This window comes from Bos taurus, chromosome 1 (genome assembly GCF_002263795.3).
Source record: "Bos taurus isolate L1 Dominette 01449 registration number 42190680 breed Hereford chromosome 1, ARS-UCD2.0, whole genome shotgun sequence".
NCBI classification, from domain to species: Eukaryota; Metazoa; Chordata; class Mammalia; order Artiodactyla; family Bovidae; genus Bos; species Bos taurus.
In genome coordinates this window covers 126,096,024-126,107,826 of record NC_037328.1, presented here as the reverse complement: position 1 = coordinate 126,107,826, position 11,803 = coordinate 126,096,024, and positions in this window count along the sequence as shown.

The window sequence follows — 11,803 nt, the reverse complement described above, 5'->3', positions numbered from 1 at the left end:
TTCACTGAAACCTCCAAAATTCAGGAAGATGCCACCCCTCATCACAGCTGCTCTTTCTAAACTGGACCCTTTGTCCAGCCCTGATGTCCAGAGATGGCTCTCTCATTCCAGTGCTCCAGGTCATAGTGATGGCTTAAGATACAAAGAAGAAGGCTTCTTCCCTTCAAGATTCTCTCAGGAGCTCCACCCCAGCTTCACAGTCCTGCCTATGAACCCTCCATGCTGATGACCCTCTTGGATCAGACCATCTCCCAAGGCTTCAGTGACCAGCACCACTGTTTCCCAGTGAACCAAGGGCGATGAGTTCAGACTCCTCCTTCCTAGTGAATTCCTGCCAAGTGAATTCCTTCTTGCTCTTACTTCCCATCTGCCTATTGTCAGGGTCACGTTATACACTTCTGAACCACAAAATGGGTCCACTTCTTCCCCACAGGTCCTCTGTAAGTTTGCCTGACTCTCCATTCCCCTTGCCTCTCCCCAGGATCTGCCAAGCTCTGAGAATACTGAATATATTGGAACTGGGAGGAAGGGTAGAGGTGGGAGGGATGTCTGCTTACTGAGACATTGTCTGGACAATGTCTCATTATATATGGCAGAGGAGTTATGGAGTCAGATAAACCCAGCTTCTTTACATACACACCTGTAAAATGGGGACACTGCCCTAAGTTGTTAATATAACTGAATAAAGTAAGGCATGTGAAGCATTTGGCATTGTGCATGGCATGGAGTAAGTGTTCCATAGATGATGTTTGTGCCAGTTACTTGGTTTTTGTCTCTCTGTTCCACTTTGTGGGAAGGTAGTTGCTGCCCACAGTTGCTACAGGTATGATTTCTTAGTGTCCTCTTTTTACCTTTTTGGTCTCCTAGTTAATAACATCATACCTAGTAAACAAAAGTGAAAGTAAAGTCGCTCAGTTGTATCCAACTCTGCGACCCCATGGACTGTAGCCTACTAGGCTTCTCTGTCCATGGGATTTTCCAGGCAAGAGTACTGGAGTGGGTCGCCATTTCCTTCTCCAGGGGATCTTCCCAACCCAGGGATCAAACCTGGGTCTCCAGCATTGTAGACAGACGCTTCACTGCCTGAGCCACCAGCTTTTGTTTGTTTGTTTGCTTCGGCCTTGCCACGTGGCATGTGGGATCTTAGTTCCCAGACCAGGGATTGATCCCACAGCTTCTACACTGGAAGTGTGGAACCTTAATCACTGAGCCGGCAAGGAAGTCCTTAAGTGTTTTTTTTTCATATTAAATTCTCACTTCTTAGATGACTGGTATGGTTTCTTGTCTCTTGACTGGGCCCTGATGGATATCACCGTTTTCCATTTTGTGAATGAGAAAACAGGAATTCAAGTTGATTAAAGAATTTCCAAAGGTCACAGAGGGACCTTGTGGCCACAGAGGTTGAGATGGTTGAATGGCATCACCGACTCAATGGACATGAGTTCAAGCAAATCCTGGGAAGTGAAGGAAAGGGAAGCCTGTCATGCTTCAGTCCATGGGGTTGCCAAGAGCTGGACACGACTGAATGACTGAACAACAACAAGGTCACAGAGTGGTTCTCTGGGATTTGAATTCTGTTCTACCTGATGCCAGGACTGCATTGGCATATCCTACATTATACAATACAGCTGAGATAAGCCACATTGCACCCACTCGAGGTCACCCTCAGGTTTTCATCCCTGCCTTGGCTGCAGCCAGTTGCTTGATGGGATGGACTCTTCCCACTACCCCAGGGGAGCTGAGGATAAAGCCCAGCTGCTGCAGGGCTAACAATGGGACACTGTGTGCTCCCAAACACTAGATTCCTCTCCGCAATTCTCTATTTAAGAAAATTATTTTTTGACCAATTTCTAAATTTCTTATAAAGGGAAAAGGAATAAACAGTAAATCAGTTATAAAACATTTCAATACTAGTGAATCTAAAAGGGTTCACTAAGGGTTATAACATTATCTTGACCAAAAGAGATTCTGTAGCCCTGACCCAGAATTTTGGGGGGAGAAAAAAAATTCTCAAACCCAGCTATTTTAATTTCATTCTTATTTTTAAAAGTGTTTCATGAAGCACTTTTTGATGGAGGACAAGTGGTCAAAGAGAAGAAAAGGAATTAGGCCAAAAAAGAAATCTTTCCCATCAAACAAGGGTGGGCAGCTTATCTTTGAAAGATGAGGAACCAGCATTCTAATAGACTATCTGGGGAAAAAACACAATGACATTACTGGGAATCCAGCCAAAGTGGGGACTATTACTGGATGTTTCTGACTTTGTTTAGAATATTCCTGGAACTCAATATCTTTATAATGACATAGAGATCGAAGCTTTTCCTAATATGAAGAATGCCACAGTCCATTTGCAGAAATTGAGCTATGTTTTAATTTTATTATAATGAATATCTGATTAGAATGGTACTCCAAAGAAAAACAAATGAGTTGTTAAGCAATTATTGTCAAGAAATAATGAGTAATGTTATTAGATGAATGAAAAAAGACTGACCCCAACATGTCTGTGAAAACAGAAACTACAGTCCAACTCCTGGATCACTACCTAGGAATGAGGGCAGGGTTCTCATTCCAGGCAGTGATAAGTTGTTGGGCTTGATGTTCCTCTACTAGAAAAACAAAGTTAAGTAAGCAAAAAGTCATTTTTACAAGTTTAAAAAACTAAGGACATCTAATTTTGTGTCATCACGAACAAATGTTCCTTGGAAATATAATTTTTGTACAAAAAATGGTTTTCAGAATCATGCCAGGGAGCTGAACATTCAGAATTTATTAAATATTGAGTGTTGTCAGATAAAAGCCAAGAAAAGTGAATATTTCTGCTATCTAGCTACTTCCTTTCTTCCCAGTATTCCAATATCTTGCTTTCTCAATGACTGACTTCTAATTGGCTGTTTCTTGGAGGTTTGTACTATTTATGCTATTTATTCATTACAGAATTTTTAAAAAGGAAAAAAATGGCAGAATCCACCAACTTTTCTACCAGTCTGAAAGGGCTTTCTAAAGCAGCATACTTTACAATTTTTCGTACAGCGGTTACTGAGGGCACTTTTAGAGTACTTCCTAAAAGTGTTTTTCTCCATTCTTCAAGTCATCAAGGACAGCGGAGAGAACACGGCAACGTCAGTGTGCCATTGTGGATAAGATCACAAGCTCCAGGGCCACGAGATTTGGATTTGGAGTTTTGATTCAGCCATTCACTAGCTATGTGACCTTTGTGTAGGTCACTTAACATCTCTGAGCCTTGATTTTCTCATTTGTAAAATGGAGTGATGACAGTAGCCACCTCATAGGACTGATGAGTGCAATAGATGATATGCCTGGCATATCATGAATGCCCAGGGAGTTGCTATTAAATGAAAATGCAGGGACCAAGGACAGGATCTGAATGATGGTTATCTCTTACCAGGGTATCAACTGTGTATGATGAACACTTGCATGAAGTTCATTGAAGCTTTTACTCATCCATATTTGTTGAACTCCTACTATATAAAAAGAGCTTACAAAGCTAAGTAAGTGACAACCCATGCCTTCTAGAAATTTAGTCAAGTGAAGTCATGAGTTGTTGTTCAGTCACTAAGTGCTGTCTGACTCCTTGCGACCCCATGGACTGCAGCACGCCAGGCTTCCCTGTCCTTCACCATCTCCCTGAGTTTGCTCAAATTCATGTCCATTGAGTCGGTGATGCCATCCAACCATCTCATGCTCTGTCACCACCTTCTCCTGCCCTCAGTCTTTCCCAGCATCAGGGTCTCTTCCAGTGAGGCCACTCTCCACATTAGCTGACCATAGTTTTGGAGCTTCCGCTTCAGCATCAGTCCTTCCAATGAATATTCAGGGTTGATTTCCTTTAGGATTGACTAGTTTGATCTCCTTGCTGTCCTAAGGACTCTTGAGAGTCTTTCCAACACCACAAGTTGAAAGCATTGATTCTTCAGTGCTCAGCCTTCTTTATGGTCCAACTGTCATATCCATACATGACTACTGGTGCCGGGGTCCAGCCCCGGCTGATCCAGGGTATTCGAAGGAGAGACGGCATCGGCGACCTATTTATTTAAATATTCATCAAAGATATAAAGAGTAATAGAATGAGGATAGCTCAGTGAAGAAATTCAGTGGAGAAAAGTGGCTGAAATAAGGATAGCTCAGTGAGGAAATTCAGTGGAGAAAAGAGGCTGAAATAAGGATAGCTCAGTAGGAAAATTCAGTGAAGAAAAGAGGCTGAATAATTCAGCCAGAAGGTAAGAGAAAGAACGACATGGGGAGACCAAGTTTTGGTGAACAAGGCCCGCACTTTATTTTCCAAAGTAGTTTTTATACCTTAAGTTGTGCATAGAGGATAATGGGGGAAGGGGTGAAGTCATGCAAGGACAGCAGTTCCTGGTCCTAATCGAAGCCAGGCTTTCAAACTTATCATATGCAAAAGTTCAGGTGAATTACATCATCTTCTGGCCAGGAGGCCTGTTAACATTTTAAGAAACTTATCTTTCTCTATAGGTGATTATTCCAAAGTCAGGCACCAGCCTCCAAAACAGCACTGGACAAAGCTGCATTCCTACAGGGCAAAGGTGAGGTGGCTCAATCAAGAAAAGACTTAACTCAAAGGTCCAAGGTTACAAACATTGAGGCTACTACTTACATTTCTATACACCCATTATATCAATCAATACACTGCCAAGGACACAGTAGGTAAGGAGTATGGAGACTTAGCAGCAAACATTGGCCCAATAAGTGAAAAACCCTTCACCAATACAATTTCTAATCAAACTTTTAACTGCTCAAAGGAATCTGTGTTTAGACAGTTTAGAACATCTCCTGCCTTTCACAGTTGGGAGGCTCTGAACAATCACATGTGGTCGGAAAAACCTATTCAGGCAAGCTAGAGGATTTCCAAAGGAGTTTGTAGGTTGAAACACTGTCACACCCAGGAATTATTAACTGGAGCTGTAAGCTAACTCTTTTTTCAGAGAGAGGTAGTGGGGGACAGCCCCCCGTAAAGTCAGAGGTGTAGGTGAAAGCACAAAGCAGAAAGTAGGCAGACTCTGGTTTTGGGGGTAGATGCTCGAGAATTTCCAGGGGGACTCCTGAGGCTCGATCCCGCCTTTGCGTATGCCGAGCCTCCTTCCTCATGACCTTTGTCATGGGTGGAGCTCCTCACTCTGGCTCCCGGCAGTGATAGAATTCCAGTTGAGCTATTCCAGATCCTGAAAGATGATGCTGTGGAAAGTGCTGCACTCAATATGCAATATGCCGGCTCCCGGCATACTGGAAAAACCATAGCTTTGATTACATGAACCTCTGTTGGCAAAGTGTTGTCTCTGCTTTTTAATACACCATCTAGGTTTGTCATAGCTTTTCTCCCAAGGAGCAAGCATCTTTTAATTTCATGGTGTGGTCACCATCTGCAATGATTTTGGAACATCCCAAATTAAAATCTATCATTGTTTCCACTTTTCCCCTGTCTATTTGCCATGAAGTGATGGAACCAGATGCCATGATGTTAGTTGGAACCAGATGCCATGATGTTAGTTTTTTGAATGTTGAGTTTTATGCCTGTTTTTTCACTCTCCCCTTTCACCCTCATCGAGAGGCTCTTTAGTCCCTCTTCACTTTCTGCCATTAGAGTGGTAACACCTGCATATCTGAGGTTATTGATTTTTCTCACAGCGCTCTTGATTTCAGCTTGAGCTTCATCCAGCTCAGCATTTCACATGATGTACCCTGTATATAAGTTAAAAAAGCAGAGTGACAATATACAGCTTTGACTTACTCCTTTCCCAATTTTGAACCAGTCCTTTGTTCCATGTCCAATCCTGTTGCTTCTTGACCAGCATACAGGTTTCTCAGGAGGCAGGTAAGGTGGTCTGGTATTTCCATCTCTTTAAGAATTTTCCACAGCTTGTTGTGATCCACACAGTCAAAGGCTTTAGCATAGTCAGTGAAGCAGAAGGAGATGAGGCATGCTGGAAATATCCAAATAACTTAGGGACAGAAGAAAGAAGAGCCCACTGTGTGGGTCAAGCAGTGAGCTCTGGAGAGTCTCAGGGTGGAGCATTTCGGGGTTCCCAAAAGCAGGTGGGTTGGATTGGACCAGGGGAGGTGACAGTAATATTTCAAGGGAGGAAATAATATAGAGCAAAAGAAAGAGGTGGTGACCTGGGCAGTTTATTCGGGGAACTCACCTGTTTGGCTGTAGCACTGGGTGATGGTGAAAGAATAGTAGAAAGTTGGAGCCAACCTTTGAACAGAGTTTTGTGTGTTTATCTGGATGGTTGGTTTTGGTTTTAAATAGGTGATAATATGTAGCCACTGGTAGAACTCAAACATGCTCAAATATCTTTTACCTTCTTTTTCTCCTTTAGCTGGGCCCTATCACTTTCTTCTCTCTTTCACTCATAGTTCTTGAAAGTCTTGCCTAAATGCCTCAAAAACCAGAAGCTTCTGAACCTTTGCAGCCGGACTTCTGTTCATCATTCTGCTTTGAGTGGCCTTATCGAGCATCTCCTTACATTCCTTTTTTAAAATATAAATTTATTTATTTTAATTGGAGGCTAATTACTTTACAATATAGTAGTGTTTTTGCCATACATTGACATGGATCTGCCACGGGTGTACATGTGTTCCTCATCCTGAACTCCCCTCCCACCTCCCCGCCCCCCATCCCATACCTCTGGGTCATCCCAGTGTTTATTGAATTGTAGTTGATTTACAGTGTTGCATTAACTTCTGTTATAAAGCAAAGTGATTCAGTTATATCTGTGTGTGTGTGTGTTCTTACTCATACACACACTTTGCAGCCAACTCTTTGTGACCCTATGGCCCATCAGTCTCCTTTGTCCATGGGATTCTCCAGGAAAGAATACTGGAGTGGGTTACCATGCCCTCCTCCAGGGGATCTTCCTGACCCAGGGACTGAACCAGTGTCTCATGTCTCCTGCATTGGCAGGTGGGTTCTTTACCACTAGCGCCACCATATATAATGTTCTTTTTCATATTCTTTTCCATTATCACAAGATGCTGAACATAGTTCCCTGTGTTACCATAACATTTCTATTTATTTTTATTTTTGGCTGCACTGGGTCTTCGTTGCTTTTTGAGTCGGCTTCCTCTAGTTGCAGTGAGTGCGGGAGGTGCTCTTTGTTGCAGCGCTTCAGCTTCTCATTGTGGTGGCTTCTTTTGTTGTGGAGCCAGGCTCTAGGGCACCCGGACTTCAGTAGTTGCAGCGCTAGGGCTCTGTAGCTGGGGCTCACAGGGTTTAGGGTACAGGTTCAGGTTCAATAGTTGTGGCACACAGTCTTAGTTGCTCCGCATGTGGAACCTCCCCATAGCAGGGATCAAACCCATGTCCCCTGCATTGGCAGGTGGATTCTTATCCACTGCACCACTAGGGAAGTCCTAGTAACATTCTGGATGCCCTTTGTAGTCCCTATCGGGTTGACACACTGGCCCTTCCTCCTGCTCTGTCTTTGCTCAGCCTCCATAACACAGCTCCTCCCTGATTTTCATCCAGCATCTTGAGCTGCCCTTTCTCAGCTCCTTAGCAAGCTCATCTCCCTCTGCCCATCCTGAATTATCAGGACACCCTGGGGATCTGATCACATGTCTCTTTCCTTCTTCTCCACATCTCTTCCTGAATGATCTCACTCTCCTCTTCAGTTCCGCACCCCTCACCACTTCCATGCTGAGCATGATACCCAGATCCCCATCTTTGTCCAGTGCTCTTTCCTGTGCTTCTGAACTGCACTTCCACTTACCATACCAACAACTCTACTTGGAGTTTCTTTGGGTGCCTTAAGCCCAGTGTGTCCATTAAATTCCATTAAACTCCATTAATATAGAGACTGCTACCGTATCCTGCAGTCTCTATATTAATGAATGCTGCCACAACCCACGCATTGCCTAAGCCAGAAATCCAGTGTCATCTGAGCCTCTTTCTTCTCCTTTACATCCCATTTCCAGCCACCAAGGCTTATTGCTTCTCTCTGAGCCTGTTCCTTGAACCCATCTACTTCGTTCATCCACACTGCCATTCTCTTATATTCTCTGCTAGTTCTAAATGGTCTTCCTTTTCCCTCTATCCATTCTCCATGTTGCAATCAGATTGAGTGTTTGTTTGTTTGAGATGCAAATATCGTCCCCTTATTTAATCACTCAATGGTATCCATTGCTCTTAGGGATATGTTGTAGACTCATCACAGCTTACAGGCCATATAGTAGGATCTGCAGATATGACCCTGAAATGGCAAGTGGGCTTTACTCTAAGAGTGCTTATGGTTCTCATTACCTTTAGGATGCAGGCCAAATGCAGAAAATCCACCAGATCTTTGATTCCCTGGCTCCCATCTGCCTCTCTGGCTCATCCCTGGACTCATACACACACTGTCCTCCAGTCATCTTGAACCTCTTCCAGGTCCTGGACTATGCCATAGTCTCCTCTGCACCTAGCTGTGCATCTGCTGCTTGCTCTGAGTGGAGCACTTGTCTTCCCTTCTGCACCTGGCACATCCTGCTTACTTTTAAAATGATTTTCCTTGGTCTCTTCCTCCAGGGAGGCTTCTGAGACTTTCAAGTCTAGGTTAGTGGCCCCTACTCTTGGGGAAGGAAATGGCAACCCACTCCAGTACCCTTGCCTGGAAAATCTCACAGAGGAGCCTGGTGGGCTGCAGTCCATGGGGTCAGAAAGAGTCGGGCATGACTGAGCGACTAACACACACTTACTCAGTGCTCCAATTTTTGTTTTGTCATTTTTGCTTGCTATAGTGTTTATGTTTCGGTATTGTGATTCTCAACTCACTTGCCAGATTCTTCATTTGGACTACAAGCATGGTGTGGAAAGGACCAGGTTTATCTTACTCATTGCCATATTCTCAGCACCATTCACCAGTGTGAGGCACATAGTAGGCATGTTAGGTGAATGAATGTATGAATTCAACACAAGTTATTACTATAATAAGAAGAAATTAGAAACAGCAGCTATTGGGAGGTGATAGGATGAATTGGGAGATTGAGATTGACATATATATGCTATTGATACTATGTATAAAAGAGATAACTAATGAGAACCTACTGTATATCTCAGGGAACTCTACACAATGTTCTGCGGTGACCTAAATGAGAAGGAAATCCAAAAAAGAGGGGATATATGTATACGTATAGTGGATTCACTTTGCTGTACAGAAACTGACACAACATTGTAAAGCAATTTACTCCAATAAAAATTAATTAAAAAAAAGAAAAAAAAAGGAAGCAATTTGAAACAGCTATATAAGACATGCAATTTTCTATGTAAAATGACTTTTTAGGCTTAAAGTTTACTAGTAGCATGTACAACATATAAGTTTCACTAGCTTCATAAAGACAAAGTAATTTAAAAAACCCCAAATAGCAGCTATTAAATATTATCATTCATTCATTCATTCAATCACTGTTTACTAAGGACTTCTCATGTGCCAGGCACGGGGTTGAAAAACTGGTAATGAAAAAGCTACAGAAATATGAAAACATGTTTATAATGCAACATAATGTAAAATAAACAAGCCAGAATACCAAACTGGGTGTACACTATGATTACAGCTCTATAAAATATGTAGGAGGCAGCCTGGTGCTATGCAGTGGTTTTAAAGGTTTTCTATTTTTATTTAAAGGCTTTTTGTCCAAATGAAATGGGAGAAGCCCTAAAATATAAAGCAGAAAAAAGCAAAGATTTTCTGCTGGAGATAGGGGATGGGGGCCAGAGCCTTCCCACACTTCCCTCCACCTCTCTCCCCTCTGCCCCCAAACCCCCACCACCACTCCCAGGCCGGAAGGCAGCCACTGTGGCATGTTCAGGGAGGATTATTTGAAAATCCCCAGAATAGACTTCTGGTTAAACATTGCTGTTTAAAAGCATACACTTTTCTTTGATCCCTTCCCAAACACCACTAAAATGACAACAAACAAGTCAAAATGGCCCAAGTCCACAAGGACAGAGGGAAGGAGTGAATAGTTAATGTCAACTTTGTGGGGAATAGGGACAGGGTCTGGCTGAGTGGTAACTAACCTTGCAGAGCTGAGAAGCCAAAACACAGTTTCTGCAGATAGGAAACAGTTAAGAAGGAAGCCAGTTAATGACACCACACTTCAGAAAGGCCCTAGGATTGAGAGGCACAGATTCTTCTGAAGGTAGGGGGTAGGGCTGCAAACAGGAGGTTCATGGAAAGTCTTTTGAGGGAACAGTCAGATCCCCAAGTTCCTCCTCTCAGCAGACAAATGAGTATCTTTCTCCCAGCCCAGCAACCAGGTTTGCTCTTTGTGTACAGTGACCCAGAGGAGCTTCTAGATTCAGGGATATGGACCAGCCAAGGATGTGCAGAGACACCTTGCTGAGAGAAGAGAATGGACTGACTGGTCTATGGTGGGACATGCAAGTCACATTGGATCAACCAAGTCCATCCTTGACATTTTTATATGCTGAAGCTGAGAGAGAAAAGCAGAGTTAGAAGAGAAGGATGAAGTCAAACGCAGATGAGAGAGATTTTGTGTGTGTGTGTGTGTGTGTGTGTGTGTGTAGGCTCTCTTTCTAGTCCTGGTGGTTACTGGCTTTGACTGGTTCCTGTAACTAACTCTTCCTTCAATTCTGCAAAGTATCCAGTATCCTTCTATATAATTTTGCTTTTTGTTTTTGTCGTTATTATTAGCTGCTAAGTAGTGGCTGACCTTTTGAGACACTGTGGACTGTAGCCCATCAGGCTCCTCTGGCCATGGAATTCTCCAGGCAAGAATACTGGAGTGGGTTGCCATTTCCTCCTCCAGGGGATCTTCCCCACCTAGGGACTGAACCTGGGTCTTCCGCATTGCAGGCAGATTCTTTATCGCTGAGGGTTGCCATAACAAAGTACCACAGACTGTGTGGCTTAAGCATCAGAAATGTGTTTCCTCCTGGTTCTGGAGCCTAGAAAGTCTGAGATGAAGATGTTAGCGGAGTTGGTTGCTTCAGAGGCCTCACTCCTTGGCTAACTGAAGGCTGCCTTCTCCCAGAGTCTTCACATGGTCTTCCCGTCATGTCTGTGTCCAGATCTCTTCTTCTTATCAGGATACCAGTTAGATCGGATAAGGGCCCACCCTAATGACCTCATTTTACCTTAATTACCTCTTTGAAGCCCCTCTCTCCAGACAGTCACATTCTGAGGTACTGGGGGTTAAGGCTTCAATAAATGAATTTTGGGGTTTTGGGGTAGAGACACAATTTAGCACATAAAAACAAATAGGGGTTGCAAGTAAATAATATTTTCTTTTCTTTCTTCCTTTTTAAAAAAGCTACTTCTTTTTTTAACTGAAGTATAGTTGGTTTACAATGTTGTGTTAATTACTGCTGTCTGGCAAAGTGACTCATATATACCTTCCTTTTGAATGTACATTATGGTTTTACACGGGATATTTTTTGCGTTATGGTTTATCACAGGGTATTTAATATACTGTAGTTCCCTGTACTATACATTGTTTATCCATTCTATATATAGAAGTTTACATCTGCTAACCCCAACTTCCCACTCCGCCCCTCCCCCAAGCCTCTCCCACTCAGCAAGCAGAAGTCTGCTCTCTATGTCCATGAGTGTTTCCATTTCATAGATACGTTCATTCGTATCATATTTGAAATTCCACATATAAGTAATATCATATGGTATTTGTCTTTCTCTTTCTGACTTACAGTATGATAGTCTCTAGTTACATCCACATTGCTGCAAATGGCATTATTTCATTCTTTAAAAGCTATTTCTAATCTAGTTTCTACCTCTTGGACTCAAAGAACTCCCTGATTTACCATCCC